This window comes from Myxine glutinosa, chromosome 9 (genome assembly GCF_964187855.1).
Source record: "Myxine glutinosa chromosome 9, kmMyxGlut1.1, whole genome shotgun sequence".
Taxonomy (NCBI): domain Eukaryota; kingdom Metazoa; phylum Chordata; class Myxini; order Myxiniformes; family Myxinidae; genus Myxine; species Myxine glutinosa.
In genome coordinates, this window is record NC_136269.1 from 150,135,301 (window position 1) to 150,152,336 (window position 17,036).

Here is a 17,036-nt window from a genome sequence, read left to right on the forward strand (position 1 = left end):
TAGATCCAGGCTTTGACTTGGCCATTCCAGAACCATCCATTTCTTTCTTTTCAGCCATTCCTTGGTGGATTTACTGGTATGTTTAGGGTCATTGTCATGTTGCAAGGTCCACCTTCGGTTGAGCTTCAACTTTCCGACAGATGGCCTCACGTTATCCTCAAGCACCCTTTGGTACAATGAAGAATTCAAAGTGGATTATATGATGGAGAGCTGCCCAGGCCCTGATGCAGCAAAGCTGCCCCAAACCATAATATTTCCACCACCATGCTTTACAATTGGTATCAGGTTCTTGTGGTCAAATGCTGTCTTTGGTTTTCGCCAAACATGTCTTCTGGTACTGTGGCCAAATAGCTCTACCTTTGACTCATCTGTCCAGAGCACATTGTTCCAGAAGTGCTGGTCTTTGCCTTGATGTTCATTGGGCAAAATTTAGTCTTGCCCTGATGTTCTTTCTGGACAGCAAAGGTTTCCTCCTGGCACACCTCCCATGTAGATCAAATTTGTGCAGCCTCTTTGTAATGGTGGACTCGTGCATTTTGACATCAACAGTGGCAAGAGCTACCTGTAGGTCCCGTGATGACATTCTTGGGTTCTTAGAGACTTCTTTCAGCCTCTTGCGGTCTGCTCTCGGGCTGAACTTGCTGGGGCGGCCTGGCCTGAACAAGTTGGCAGTTGTTTGGAATCTTCTCCACTTGTAGATGATCTTCTGGACAGTCGAATGATTGATTACAAATTGTTTGGAGATCTTTTTAAATCCCTTCCCAGACTCATAGGCATCTATAACCTTCTTTCTGAAGGCCTCAGAGAGCTCTTTTGATCTAGGCATGGTGACGCCGCGCACTTCAACAACAAAGAGCAAACCAAACGAAATGTCTGAGGTTTAAATAAGTCAGGTTCCTCCAAGATCCTCTCTAACGATGTTCTCATCATTCGCACCTGAGCTAGTGCACCTGATTCTAATTTTAGGTATTTGAAGTAGTGATAAATGTAGGGGTGTACTGACTTTTCCACATGCGAAATTTGCATTTATGTTTATTTAAATTATACAATGGACTACAAAATGTAAATGCTTCATGATATTTGTTATATTACATCAGCTTTATCTATCAATATTGTTGAAATGCGGATCAAATAGCTGTATGTTGAAATATATTGAAAAAGTCAAAACTTTACATGGGGTGTACTTACTTTTTCACGTGGCTGTATAGTGTATACGTAAGCCATACCACTGCAGAGAAGGCACAGAGATACACATCGTTAATCAGCAAAGAACCCATCTACAACCCTAAACGAAGCGGCTTCTGACTCTCTCGTCCAGCTCAAGTACGATAGCCTACAGAACTGATCTCAGAATCAACAATGTTGGGCTCAGCCAGACTAGTGGAATCTACTTCTGGCCTCAGCGGTTCCGCACGAATCGGAACGCCATCAGGCAATGGGGGCCCGGAAGAAGAATAATCCACAACCGGCTCCAGAGAAGACAACACAGGTGTTTTAAGCGCATCCGGCCCCACCCCTTGTCCCTCACTCATTCCAGGACATGAATCAGCGCCACAAGGAGCTAAATGCCGAACCGATAGTCAACGTGAGTCCGTCCGCCATTCAAGCCTGAGTGTCTCCAGGTTCGCCTCCAACACGTGTACCCAATCAACCAGTGGTTCGTCTTTACTATGACGGACCATCCACTTCAAGAAAGCAGGTCCGGGTTCTGAAAGCCAGCCTGGCAAGGATTGTCTACTCGCACTACGCCTTTGATAACGAAACAATCGATCGTGTGGAGTTTCATTTGTAGCGGCACATAGGAGAGTATGTATGGCGTGTAAGGCTTCGGGCAACACTAAACCCCATTAATTAGAGGCCAGGCCCCGAGTTTTCAAAGCCATCTCCACGGCCTTCCAGACTATGCCATTAAATCATTAAACATGTCCGTTCCCCTGCGGATGATACGGGATAGTCCGGCTGGCGCCGATGCCTCGCTCCAGGAGGAAGGTCCTCACCTCCTGAGACATGAACACAGACCCCCTATCAGAATGCATAAAATCCGGATATCCGAACAGTAGAAACAGCTGACGCAAACAGCAGATGACATGTCAGGGCAAGGGAATGCAAATGGGAATCGCGAATACTCGTCTACGACCGTGAGCATGTAGCGATGCGGCCCCGACTGTGGTAAGGGTCCCTTAAAATCGATACCCAATCTCTCCTAAGGACGGCCGGCTTGAATAAAAGTCCCCATCGGCGGCTTGTAGAAACGAGATTTAATTTCAGCGCACACTGAACATGAACGGCACAAGCGTCTGATGTCATCTACCGAGAGAGGCAAATTACGACAGCGAACAAAATGCGCAAGACGCGTCACCCCAGGATGGCAGAGAGATTCGTGGATAACTCGCAAATCATCAGACTTCATGCCCACACAGACAGGTCTAGACAAGGCATCGGCTTCAAGATTATCATCCTGGGCGATAGCTTATGTCGAAGCAATACTCAGGCAATTTGATTCGCCTTCTCAATATCTTTTCATTCTTAATGCGTTGTGCATGCCGATTGCCGTACATAAATGCCACAGACTGCTGATCGGTCATGAGTTGAAACTTTTTGCCCAAAAGAAAGTGACGCCATCGCCTGATCGACTCAACTATGGTGTACTCCTCTTTCTCAATAGCAGAGTGCTTATGTTCACTGTCGCTCAGGGTGCGCGAAAATAATGCCACAGGCTTACCCCCCTGGGTCAGTGTCGCAGCGATCGCACAATCGGAAGCATCTGTTTCGACTAGGAAGGGTATTGTCTCGTCAATGGAGGTCACGCAGGCGCCTGCTATGTTCTATTTCAGCTTTTTGGAATGCGGCCTTGGCACCCATCGTTGGAGGGAACGCCTTACAATCCACTAGAGGACTAATCTTTTCCGCGTAGCCTTGGGCCCACCGAGAATAATGGGCAAATAGCCCCAAGGCACGCCGCAGAGATGCATGATCACATGGAGCCGCCATGTCGAGTAAAGGGCACAGTCTCTCGGCATCCGGTTTTATCTCGCCTCCGGTCACTGTGTACCCGAGAAGATCTATCGTCTGGGCCGAATATTTACATTTATCCTCATTGAAAGTCAAATGGTACTGTTAGGCAACCCACAGAAATCTGCGCAAGTAGGCATCATGGTCTTCTTGATTGTGGCCGCAAACCATCACATTGTCAACATACACAAAAATGTTTTTCAGTTGCTCTTTTGTAATAACGTCATCAATGGCGTGCTGAAAACAAATTACCCCATTCGTTACTCCAAAAGGGATGCGACGAAATTGATAGAGCATTTGGCCGGATTCAAACCCATTATAGGGTCTGTCAGACTCACGTATCGGTATCTGATGGTACACACTTCTTAAATCCAAGGTGCTGAATAGCAGTACTTCGCCACGTCACGCACCATAATCATCCAATTTTGGCAATGGATAAGCGTCAAGCTGTGTGAATCTATGAAAAGTCTGCGAATAATCCACGACCATGCGCTTCCGATGATTCGCCGTATGTACCACGAGCATCTGGACCCTCCCGCGGCAATCGTTTAGTCTCATCAGCAATGAACTGCGTGTCAGCGCGAGTGTATCGTCTAGACTTTATGGTCTGCGTTCTACAATTGGCAGTTAGGCTAGGAAAGAGAGCAGGTGGCTCGATAGCCATCTCAGTCAGACCGCAAACAGAAAGAGTATTCTCCCCGGCTCCGAACTGCATTTCCAACCGCCCATGTCGATGCAAAAAGTCATGGCCCAGCAACACACCGGCACATACGTTTGGCATTATCATGAGTTTTACATCAGGATACACAACATCGTTGACAACCAGATTAACAATACACATCCCCTTCGTGCGTGCCCACCGGCCTGAAGACGCCATGTAGATTCACCTCGTAGCTGGGCCGACCGTCCACCCATGCCGTTTAACCAGCGCCTGACAGACATAGCTTGCGCTGCTTCCCGTGTCGATCAGGGCATCTGCAGCTTTCCCCTCGACAAGTACAGGAAGCACTGCACTGGAGAGGCTCCGAGACAGGGCAGGCTCCACGGAGTGGGCTTTCCGTGAAGTGTTAGTTCCCGCGAGAGTAGTACATCGCGTCTTCATCGAGCGACAAAAGTTTGTTCTTTCATGTTCATAACATCGCCACCCAGGCCTGGCCATTACAGCTCGCTTCATTCACCAACGCCTTCCTGTATGACTTGTACACTCTCACAAATCAACTCGTCCAATTAGTGTATGTTCATTTGCATTTGCGTGAATTGTGTTGGTGGTCAGGGGTTTGAGCTGCTTGTCTGTCTCCCAATTACTCGTCCACACCCCTTTAAATTCACGTCATATCCCCCTCTCCATGGTGAAGGATCACTCAAAATTGAAGAATTAATACATACCCCAATTTACATTACATACTCACCAAAATTGAATCGACTTGTGTCCAATTCCGTCCACAAACTTTTGAGACACAGTATCTGTCGACAACTTTTCACAGGGAGGAGGTTGTAAGTGGCAGATCAACTTTGAATTCACAGGGGAATGAAGAGGGTTTTGTCCACATTTTGTCTCATGAAAAATTATTTGAAGGTCCAGTGTAACAGACAGACAAACAGACAGGGACAACCCCAAGACCCCATCTAGACAGATTGTTCCCAGATGTTCCAAAAAAATGTCCACTCCTTCGGCCTGGCACGAATTATGAAATTCAATCAAGTGACTCACTCGAATTATGGAATGTAACTCACACAATGAAATGCCAAAGAAATCGTATGTCCCCAAGGGTAAATTTAGCCAATCTCACGCAGAACACCATAGGCCCCAACCTCCTCCAAGCGACATCAATTTCCTCAAATTTGACCCATTGCTGACAACACTCAAGACTCCAACAACCCACACATTGATCATCCCACTGACCAATTGTAATGTTTAAATGACCATGGCTGATAATTATTAACACACGGCAGGTGGGCCACCCCGACACCCAGATTACATAGCAACTCCTGCCAACAGCTACCCAAGATGACAGACGCATATTTAATTATGTAGATAACTCCAACAACTAACAACAACTATACCAAGTCACTTCGTCCACCCTAGGGTTAACATATACACCTGGACACCATGATTTCAATGTTACAGAGCAGAAATCTCAAACATCTCAAAATGTCGTATTCAACAAATCGCACCAACCCCACTGTGTACAAGATCTGGCACAGCGCAGAGCTCCCCCTGATTATACCATTCGGCATAGCATGACTCACAGGAATGACGTGATGTTTCTCACGAGACAAAGTCACCACAATTCTGGTTAAACCATTCAGGCACCATCAGGTTGGCGATACAGACCATCATCGAATCTCCCGCGATTCATTGGTATCTCCCACGATGAAGCTGATTCTGAGGGCCTTTCACTTACTCACCACAGGCAGGTTGGTGGTCTTTCTGTCTTCTCCCGAATCCTCTCCGGCCTTGCTCCCCCAGCTCTCTCTGGGCTCTGTCCCACAAATATTCCTTCAGGACGCACAAGATCTGCCAGCACCACTCTTATGGTTAAACTGCCAAAATCTAGGCTCTCTGCTCACCTTCACTCTTTCATTCGTCTTTTCTCCCACCTCTGGAACAAACTCCCTCCCTCTCTTCAATCCCACTCCTCCCTCCAGGTCTTTAAAACAGCTGTTCACCACCATCTCTTATCTTCCCCCATCCAAAACCTTGATCTTTCTACCTCCATTAATTCTCCCCAGATCCACTTCTTTGAAATTCCGACTTCTTTCCTGAAAATCCTAGCAGTGTCCATGTGGTTTTTTTTTTAACCTCTTCCAATCTTCCAACCCCCCGCTTCCTCTACCCTCTCCCTCCCACAGTCCCTGTTCTCCATAGTTGTTGTGCTTGTGTTCTTCCCTCTCTCGCTTCCCTCTCTCTCCCCATCTTGTCTCCCGCTCCCTTTATTATATGTTTTATGTGTCTGTTAATGTTTTTTCAGATTAATGTTAGCTCTTACATGAGCCTCGATCTTGTGTACAAAAAAAATTCGTACTAGGCCGAAGGAGTGGACTTTTTTTTTGGAACATCTGGGAACAATTTGTCTAAATGGGGTCTTGGGTTTGTCCCTGTCTGTTTGTCTGTCTGTCTGTCTGTTACACTGGACCTTCAAATAATTTTTCATGAGACAAATAATAATAATTTTAAAACCTCATGTCTGGCAATCACAGAAATGGAAAAATCCATTTATCGCCGTCTGTGCACTTCAACCCCCCTTGGGCTCCCTCGATAATCATCTCAATGCTTGAGGCAACACTTTTCTCAGATTTATCATTTTTATTCAAAACATTCAGTACAGTATATAGCGTGTTCATCGCAAGCTTTACAGAAAAGGTACGTCAACAGGTGCTTCAAGCAGAAATCTCACTATGTAACCTTAGCATGGAAAAAACAAGTGAGGAAATTTGGATACATACATCCAATGGCTGCACGCAAGGCCTGGGATATCAATGTGCGCATGCCAACAGCTAAGGCTAAAAATGGATTGGCAGGACAACAAGGGAATAAAAAGCTTGAGGTTAAAATCCTTCAGCCCCGCACTCTTTGGCACAACTGGTAGGGTGAGCTTCGAGAACCCAAACAGGTAACCAACCTATATTCAACCTTGGTTTATGGGAACATTTGCTGAAAATGTTTACATCGCACAATTACCAAAGATGCTTCAAATTCAAAAAAATTAACATCTCTGTAAGGTTCTTCTTTATCATTCCCGTTGCTCCAATTATATGTGTGTGTCTGTGTGAGAGAGTGTGAGAGAGTGAGTGAGTGAGAGCGAGCGAGTGAGTGAGTGAGAGCGAGTGTCTGCGTGCGTGTGTGTCTGCGTGCGTGTGTGTCTGCGAGCGTGTGTGTCTGCGTGCGTGTGTGTGTGTCTGCGTGCGTGTGTGTGTGTCTGCGTGCGTGTGTGTCTGCGTGCGTGTGTGTCTGCGTGCGTGTGTGTCTGCGTACGTGCGTGTCTGCGTACGTGCGTGTCTTCGTGCGTGTGTGTCTGCGTGCGTGTGTGTCTGTGTGAGAGAGTGTGAGAGAGTGAGTGAGTGAGTGAGAGCGAGCGAGTGAGTGAGTGAGAGCAAGTGTCTGCGTGCGTGTGTGTCTGCGTGCGTGTGTGTCTGCGAGCGTGTGTGTCTGCGTGCGTGTGTGTGTGTCTGCGTGCGTGTGTGTGTGTGTGTCTGCGTGCATGTGTGTCTGCGTGCGTGTGTGTCTGCGTGCGTGTGTGTCTGCGTGCGTGCGTGTCTGCGTACGTGCGTGTCTTCGTACGTGCGTGTCTTCGTACGTGCGTGTCTTCGTGCGTGTGTCTGCGTGTGTGTGTCTGCGTGTGTGTGTCTGCGTGTGTGTGTTATCTCATTTGCAGGTTTCAGGAGGTGGAACAGAATCCTCCCAGGACCCAAAGTGTCCATCTCTGCTTTGGTAAGGGATTAAGACATACATATACATATACATATACACACTTTGACTTCCTGCCATTTCTTTGCTTTTGACCATTTATTTGCTGCGACAAACAGGGTTGGCGGCAGGAAGGGCATCCGGCCGTAAAACATTGCTTCAAAAAGGGGACCAAAAAAAAAAAAAACAACCACGGTGCCCGAAAAAGGCCAACCCCTGCTTTGCGGGGAAAAATGGCCTCTAAAGGTGGTTTGACCGATACCATTTTCTTTTTCAAGGTTTGGTGGTGTTATCATGGTATTTGTTCCCTGGGATTTCTAGCTCTGTAGCTCAACTATGCCATTGGCAGTGGAGCAGAAGATAAAAGTGGTGGCTCTGTGGTATGAGACCAAATCAACAACCACAACAACATTTTCTGGGGGGTATAACCACCTGAGGAGATCACTGAGAGGTACCTGAAAGGGCCTAAGGTCACATACTTCTGCACCTTCAATGCCAGATGGGTAAAACTAGGGCCTTACAGGTTTGAGAATGACAACAGCAGGACGGTGAGGATCAACGGTGAGCGCTACCGGGCCGTGTTCCAGATGTTCCATAATGATCTTGCCCAAAAGGTCACACCAAACCAGCTCAGCATGACCTGGTTTATGCAGGATGGTGCATCCCCGCATACAGCTGGTGACACCATCACTTGCCTGCAGCAACTCTTCAGAAACCGCTTCGTTGCCCTGGGTACCTCTCTGTCTACATCAACCACCCTGCCACACTGGATGATCTGAAGCAGGAGGTGTCAGACTACCTCCAGGCAGTGCCACATGAGACCTACAGGAACGTTGGACAGAACTTTGTAGCCAGGGTCAATGCCTGTCTGAACCATGGAGGGGTACACATCGAGAACGTCAAATACAAGGACTTTGCGAAAATGCCAATTTCAGACCTTGGCCTCTCACTTCTAGCAGTGACTTTACTGCAATAGCAATCATTGATAGAACATATCATGTCATAAGCTTTCAAGAAATGTTTGGTTCACGGTCCTGAGGTTTGTTTCTTTGTAAGTAAACGATTAAATTTGAAATCTCTTTTAGAAACACCCTGTATATAATGTGTATATGTATGTGTATACTGTATATGTATGTGTGTATTATGTGTGTATGTGTGTGTGTATACAGGGTGAGTCCGAAGTAGCGCCCGACTTCTGTTTTTTGGTACACTTCCAGCTTGGTACACTTCCGTAATAATTTTCCCCCGAATAAATGGTTAGATAAACATGTCATTCATTTATTTATACCTTCTCGTACACTGTAATACAAATGTCAAACAAACAATCAACTGACAGCAATATATATATGTATGTGTATATGTGTGTATATGTATATATATATGTATGTGTATATGTATGTGTATATATATATATAATCGGGAGGTTAAATCAGACGCGGACGTAGCTTCAGGACGTCGCTCTTTAATTTTTGACAAGCTTTCGACCAACAAATGTCTTCTTCTTAGTCGTCCCCAAGTTCAACGGAAGTCTAAGAAGAAGACCTTTGTTGGTCGAAAGCTTGTCAAAAATTAAAGATCGACGTCCTGAAGCTACGTCCGCGTCTGATGTAACCTACCGATTATTTATTTAATGCAAATGAGACGCCATGCTCGTACTGTGGAGTTTCTACTATTTCACAGTTTTATATATATATATATATATATATATATATATATATATATATATATATATATATATATTGTTACGGTCCGCGGTTAAGGATGGTATGTTTGCCGAGCGGAGGCACCGCGGCCGAACAGTTGTTCCGCGACTCACCCGATTCACCCAGACGTTGGCCGTATCGCGCCACCGCTATTCAATCGGGAAAAGACTAAGACGACGAATGCAAAGAGGAAGAAGAAGACGTACAGAAGAGTAACGGGGTTTATTATTATTTACACACACATAAGCAAAAAGAGCAGTCACGGGTATTTACAGCGGACATGAAAAAGCAGGTAACACAGTGCAAATTACTAGCTTATACTGACTTAGTTTACTACCCAGGACAGCACGAACAGAACAAACTCACGTACGCAAATGGATGGAAGGGTAGGAATCGTTTGGAGGGATGAGCAGGTGGGATCACAGGGCACAGCGAGCAGGTCCACTCCGGGTGGGAAGCGAGGAGCCGGCAGCTCCTTGTATTTGGCTTTACAGCGCACGCCGGCAGCTCCTTGTATTCGGCTTTACAGCGCACGCCGGCAGGGTCACTCGGCGGGTTGAAAACGGGGCTGGTTGAAGCGGCTTGGTGTCAAAGGCTTTTCGTATCTCTCACGCAACTCTGATGCAACTCTGAACTCTCTCCCGGTGGACTGCCAACCCTCTTACGCACCTGGACTCATCTGCCGTATCCCTCGTGTAGCTTGTCCCAGCGATCGTCGCACCCTTCTCTCCAAACCTTCAGCGCGGGTCTGACATGCCCTCTTCGGTTTTGGTACCGCCCTCCCCCCGTGCTCTGTTTCATGACCTTGTATGGTAATCCCACAGGCTTGTCTCCTTATTTGGGCATGGCGCCGACGGCACGCCCCTCGTGGCGAGCCACGGGCTTGGTTCCTTATTTGGGCATGGGGCTGAACAGCCCCGCCCTTCGTGGCGCGCCCTGGGCTTCCCTCTCCCTGGCGACCCCGCCCCTCCTGTTCAAACAGAGCACGGAGCACATATTCACTATAGCAGCGAAATGAGAGGGCGTGCACCCCACGCTTGTGAACTGCTTTACCCGCAGATGGAGAGTTTGGCTGGGAAATGGAAGTATTGAAGGGGAGCTATTCTTAATTGATTCGGTGCAATGGAGTGTCCTTCTAATGGAAGACAAGGCCTTACTCTAAAACACATAATAAGATATAAGCTACTGAACAAGGGTTTTATCGTGTCCTTCAATGTGGTGTTTCATGGAATTAACTACCGAGACGCCCTTTTTACCTTTACACAACTCTGGAGGCAGGAGGGGCCATATCCAACAATGTTCATCACCATTTCCAATATAATACAACACAATCAAAAAAATGCAATCCTCATATCCGCAACACTGCACCCTCCTCCTCTTAGGCACGGCCCGGGCCTACAACTTTTATTTAGTGCAACACGTAGGTGTAGTTCCCTCTACTTTTAACCTGACCCTGAGTGCGACAGTTTGAAAACATAGATAGATGTGTCCCGCTGCTCCATTGCACCCTGCCTAACAGACACGCCCACAGCTAACCAAATTGCGGATTGGTCTTCAAACTATACATTGACGGTGGGGAGCATTATTTACAATTGACGCTACTTTATTTACAAAACTAACCCAGGACCTGTGATCATTCTTTCTGGGGGGGAGACAGTCTGCTCTGCATCAATGCACCATGAAAGCACCCAAAAAATGCACCAAAGCACCCTCAAGCACCAATCGGTGCAGTCACCATAGTTCATGAAAATAAAAACAACAACCCCTAACCCTGCAGGTGGTCTCTTGCTCTTCGGCTCCCTCTGCTGGCTATTATTATTTCTTCCAGTTGTTGTCTTTTTCCTTTGCTGGCGGCCTATTTGTATTAAAACTTGCACCCAACGTGTCCATTTGTGTTTATTTATGGCCCATAGGGGCCGACTACGTGTGGTTCACCTGTGGGGCATCGGTGCCCTGTGGCCAAGGTCCGCCAGCAAGATTTCGGGCCCTCATGGCCGGTTCCAGCAGAGGGGCCATGCCCCAACCCATGGGGTCCATCAGTGGTGCTCGGCCACAGACATGTGGTCCATAATGTGGTGCATCGATGCAGACAGCTGGTTCTGGGAGTTCCGGGCGCACAATGGAGGACTCACGCACGCTCCCCTCGGCGCCCAATGGCGCACAGGTCATGTGGGAGACAAAAGGGGGAAGACAGATGAGCGAGGGGTAAGGTCACAAGGGTACACATCAATAAGGCAATGCAAGGTGAAATGCGTACGGAGGGCGAAGTGAGAAAGCTCGTCCCTACCGTACGTCACCCCCCCGTCACCTACACTACCCTTGCCCTTACCCCATATGTACAACAATCTACACATTTACAAATCCGTCACTACCGTCACGTCTTCCCCATATTTCCCTTACACCAAATTCGTTCCACAATCCCTCTATCCAAAATTTGCCATCACCAAATTCATCATCAATCCTCATAAGGAGGGAGAGATGGAACATAAAGCACAATGTCACACCCACGTCATGATGCGTCTCACAATCCAAAACATTTGCATCAAAAATAATAAAAACAACCTGGCATGGTGTGGAGGTACGTCATCTCAGGTGAGTGTATGTAGATGGTGCGAGGAGACTTCAATCATAACTATCCTCTAAATGACTTTAACACACTTTACACTACCCGGGGTCTTGCCCTGCCAATCCATTGGCCACTTACACTATGGGTTCTAAAAACCAATTCCCATTGACCAAACTGTGGTGCTTCTCAATTTGGGGTCTCACTCCCCCGATTCATCTCCCGGTGCCCTTGCACAATTTCTGGGCTGGGTCGTGCAGCTCTCCCAGCAGGTCTACCCACCTGCACACCTCCACCACTGCAGTTGCCACCCGATCTTACCTAGCTCCTCACCCTAACCTATCTAACTGGGGAAGGCCCCTCCTGGCTCTGTCACCCCACTCGGTGCCCTCTGGCACTGGGCTACCCGGGTCCGTCCTCCGGATCCTCGGGCCCCATCCACAACAACTACCGGCTCACAGAGCCCACCTGCGGCCTCACCTGGCCGACATCCTCACAGTGGTGGAGTGCCCAAACCAACTACACACACTAACAGGCTACACGCCCAGCCATTTCCACAACACTAATGCACCCATCCAAATACCATTCTCTCACCCGCACCACAGATGCCAATATCCAACCACAATTTACCTATACCCTCTACCCAACACTTACACTACCCGCCCCGGGTATTCGTGATGGGGGTCCACTCTTCCCCCATTCACACCTTCGCACCATCCACTCCACTCCATAGTGTCCACCATACTCACTCCACGACCATCCATTTCAATACTCCATATATTCCACACTCCATGTATTCCACACAACCATTCTCCATACACCTGTTGTTGCACACCTGTGCAATCATACCTGGTGCCACCTGCACCCTCCTCCTCTTCCTGGACCATTTGGTCAACACAACTCATCTCACTGTCACTCACTCAAACACTGTTCCATACACCTGTCCAGTTGCACACCTGTGCAATCACACCTGTTCACCATACACTTTTCACAATACACTTCTAAATACACCTCCAACACTCACACAGGCATCATCTAAACTACCTGTTGCCCTGCTAACTTAGTGCTCCCCGTCTTCCCTTTAAACTAAGCACATACCACGTCATTATCATCCACTCTAATCTACCTGCGTCCCCACTACAGGTGTCATTGTCACTAACTAACCTTAACGTTACCTAATGTCAATCTCTAGGGCCCTACACATTATATATCCTAACCCACCCGGGCTAGTTTTCACTGCCATCAACCCCATAAAACTAGTGCTCCTTTGCCCCCCCTGCTGTGAGGGATGGTGGATTGGCCATCCCATCACATGGGGCATCTCTTACTATAAATTTTGCTCGTCCAATTTCCACAAATCAAAAATTTGCCAATCATCTGCCAATCACTGTACCATTACCAATCATCACTCTGCCAATCCTTTGCCAATCATCAAATTTTGTTTTTCTAATTTCGGGTCCAGACCACTATCCTCATCATTACAGTCTACTTACTAATGCCTCTCGGTGCGCCAATTCACTTCCACAGCCCGGCTTCGTAAAGCCGAGCAATGAATGCGGGTTGTTTGGTGCCGGCGGCTGGATGCGTCCGACACTCGGTGCAGGGAAAGACGCTTACCCGGGCCGAGATCCCACGCACCACCTCGGCACGGAGCCATCCCATGGCCCGATCTCGACCTGCCGGAACGCCTCAACAAAAGGGGGTCGCCATGACGACCCTTCCGATCGGGCTGCCCGTTCCGCCTAGCGGAGCACGGACGCGGCCGTTCCAAGCACGGCCCAGCGTGGATCACGTACGGCGGTCCTTTCGAACCCCCCGTGGTTCGGCTCCCCGCTGGTCCTCGCGGCACGCGAAACCCGACACGCACCGAGGGCCCGATTCGGCTACAAGTCGCTCTAACCGCTAACCCGGTTACCGTCGATGCCTCACCTGCATGCTTACACCCCGCAGCCCGTTCCTTGCTCATACACCCAGCTGTTCCCATGCTCCTCGTCATTGCACCTCCTCTTACACACCCAGGTACACTCATTCCGCTCACAGACTTGGTCACACACCTGACCACCGAACACCTTGGCACACATTCGTCGTTCGCACACCTCACCAACACACCTCTTCGCGCCCCCTCCTCGGTCACCTCCTCTGTGACAATCACAGGTGTGCTCTCACTCGCACACCCAACCACGTGCCTCACTACCAACTCAAGTGTGCATTCCCACACACGATCTACCATTCCAGGTGTGCTTCCTTCCATTCCAGGTGTACATCCTCTCTCACCTGCCACAACCAACTCACGCTCCGTGTCACCCTTACTACTCTCACCTCCACTCTGGACAGCGCACTCACCCTTACTCTCGACAGCGCACTCTTTCCTCATGCACCCGTTCGTTACACACCTTTCTCGTGCACACTCTTGCGCACACTCTCCCGCTACACCCTCTGTAACACTCACCACAGGTGTGCATTCTTCCTTACTTTTGACGGCGCACTCTTTCCCCAGGCACCCGTCCGTTACACACCTTTCTCGCGCACACTCTCCCTTTACACCCTCCGTAACACTCAGCACAGGCGTGCATGCTTCCGTTACATCCTCTAACACTCCTCACAACGCGCTTCCATGTGCTCCCTCGCACACGCGCTACGACCGACTCACTCTCGACAGCACCCTCACTCCTCGGCACGCACTTTTTCCTCACACACCCCAGAGTCGGACATTCTCACACACCTCCTCTTTCGCACACCGTACCTGTCGCACACTTCACCAACGGCCTTTCACGAACACCCGGATCCAAATCAATCCCCAAGCCGACTGAAGCTCCCCTCACATCATGTACATTTCCTCGTATATCGCCACTCACCTTGGCACCTCGTCTCCGCACCTCTTTCGCCACCTGCAAACTCTTTATTTGGTTAGTGAGCACACCATTATGAGTTGAGCACCGACCTTGTACATATTCCATCACCTCCTCCTGTATTTCTCTTTTAGTTTCTGTCCGTCTCTTCTTAATTTCACTCACCTCTTCTTCTACTTCCTCTAATTTTTGCTTCACCTCTTTTATTTCCCGGTGCATCTCCTCAAGTTCGTCCTCTAAGGCTATCTTGACCGTCTCTATGTGCGTCCTCACCTGCCGGTCCTTCGTCTCCATTATCTCTGTCACCTCGTCCAACCTCGTTGTCAGTCCCTCACGTACTATCTGACATTGCCTCTGTGTCGCTATTAAGTCGTCCTTGATGTCTCTTTGTGTCGCTTTTAACCCTCCTAGTACCGCAGTGTTCCTTTGAACCTGCTCCACTAACTCTTTTTGTCCCTCCGTCAGCTGTTCCACCTCCTCCGTCAGGTCCTCTATTCCCCCCTGTAACCTAGCCGTTCCATTTCTCACCTCTTTCTCTATACGCTTTTCACCTCGCTTTACCTCCTCGCGTACCCCCGAGACCTCCTCACTTACACCTCGTCGTATCTCCTCTTTCATCTCCTCCCTCTCTTTTGTAGATGCCGCCCTCATCTGTCCCAATTCATCCCTCTGAGCATCCAATTTGCTTTCTACCCCGATTTTTACCTCCTCTATCTGCTCTCCCATTTGTTTAATTTCTCGGGCGGCTTGCTCCCCTATTTCCCGCAATTTGTTTTCCATCTTGTTTTCTAACCCCTCTAACCCATTTTTCACCCCCTCTATCTGATTCTCCTGGGCAGCCATTCTATTTTCCACCCCCGTTAACCCATGTTTCACCCCTTCTATTCCATTGTCTAACCCCTCAAATTTCTTGTCTAAACCCTCAAATTTATTTCCCATATTGTTTAACCCGTCTCTTAATTGTTCACTAGTACCCCTCGCTTCATCCCTCATTTGGCCCCTCAATTGCTCACCCTGAGCATCCATCTGGTTCCCCCATCCTATCCATTTTTGCATTCAGTTGGGTCAAGAATAATCTGAGGTCAAACCCGGTTTGCCCAGCGTCCCCAGCCGCCACCGCGGGCTCGCCCTCCGCGGCGCCGCTATTTTGGGACCCTTCAACCACGTGCGCGAGCGCGCCATTTTGTGCACCTGATACCCCCTCAACCACATTGCCCATGTTCTCCTCCTCTCTTTCCTCCACATACATTTCCCCGAGGTCCTGGGTCGATTCTACCCCGTCTATCTCTCCCACCGACATCCCGTCGCCTTGACCAGCCATGGCGCGATTTCAAAATTCGGGTTTTGCTTTAAAACAACACAAATTTCCAGCAGCTCCAAATTTTGACCAAATTTTTTCCTAGATGTTTTTTTAAAATTTGGTTCGGGCCTCGAATCCCACTCCCAGACACCAATTGTTACGCCAATTGTACAATTGGTGTTCCAAAATTTGGGCTAAATAAATTTAGTCCCAGGTTCGAATCCCAACTCCTGACTACCAATTGTTACGGTCCGCGGTTTGCCAAGGATGGTATGTTTGCCGAGCGGAGGCACCGCGGCCGAACAGTTGTTACCCGACTCACCCGATTCACCCAGACGTTGGCCGTATCGCGCCACCGCTATTCAATCGGGAAAAGACTAAGACGACGAATGCAAAGAGGAAGAAGAAGAAGACGTACAGAAGAGTAACGGGGTTTATTATTATTTACACACACATAAGCAAAAAGAGCAGTCATGGGTATTTACAGCGGACATGAAAAAGCAGGTAACACAGTGCAAATTACTAGCTTATACTGACTTAGTTTACTACCCAGGACAGCACGAACAGAACAAACTCACGTACGCAAATGGATGGAAGGGTAGGAATCGTTTGGAGGGATGAGCAGGTGGGATCACAGGGCACAGCGAGCGGGTCCACTCCGGGCGGGAAGCGAGGAGCCGGCAGCTCCTTGTATTTGGCTTTACAGTGCACGCCGGCAGCTCCTTGGATTCGGCTTTACAGCGCACGCCGGCAGGGTCACTCGGTGGGTTGAAAACGGGGCTGGTTGAAGCGGCTTGGTGTCAAAGGCTTTTCGTATCTCTCACGCAACTCCGGTGCAACTCTGAACTCTCTCCCGGTGGACTGCCAACCCTCTTACGCACCTGGACTCATCTGCCGTATCCCTCGTGTAGCTTGTCCCAGCGATCGTCGCACCCTTCTCTCCAAACCTTCAGCGCGGGTCTGACACGCCCTCTTCGGTTTTGGTACCGCCCTCCCCCCCGTGCTCTGTTTCATGACCTTGTATGGTAATCCCACGGGCTTGTCTCCTTATTTGGGCATGGCGCCGACGGCACGCCCCTCGTGGCGAGCCACGGGCTTGGTTCCTTATTTGGGCATGGGGCTGAACAGCCCCGCCCTTCGTGGCGCGCCCTGGGCTTGCCTCTCCCTGGCGACCCCGCCCCTCCTGTTCAAACAGAGCACG

At 49.0% G+C, this 17,036-nt stretch overlaps 1 protein-coding gene and 1 long non-coding RNA gene across 2 annotated transcripts in view; one reads left to right on the forward strand and one right to left on the reverse strand.

The window, feature by feature from the left end:
- The window catches only part of ARG2 (arginase 2), a 90,052-nt gene that overhangs the window by 49,723 nt on the left and 23,293 nt on the right, over positions 1–17,036 (reverse strand). The window lies entirely within an intron of this gene.
- LOC144893685 (uncharacterized) overlaps positions 6,795–17,036 on the forward strand; it is a 43,546-nt gene continuing 33,304 nt past the window's right edge. The window contains exon 1 of the long non-coding RNA XR_013624633.1: positions 6,795–7,444. This is a non-coding gene — a long non-coding RNA (uncharacterized LOC144893685). The remainder of the gene's footprint in view (positions 7,445–17,036) is intronic.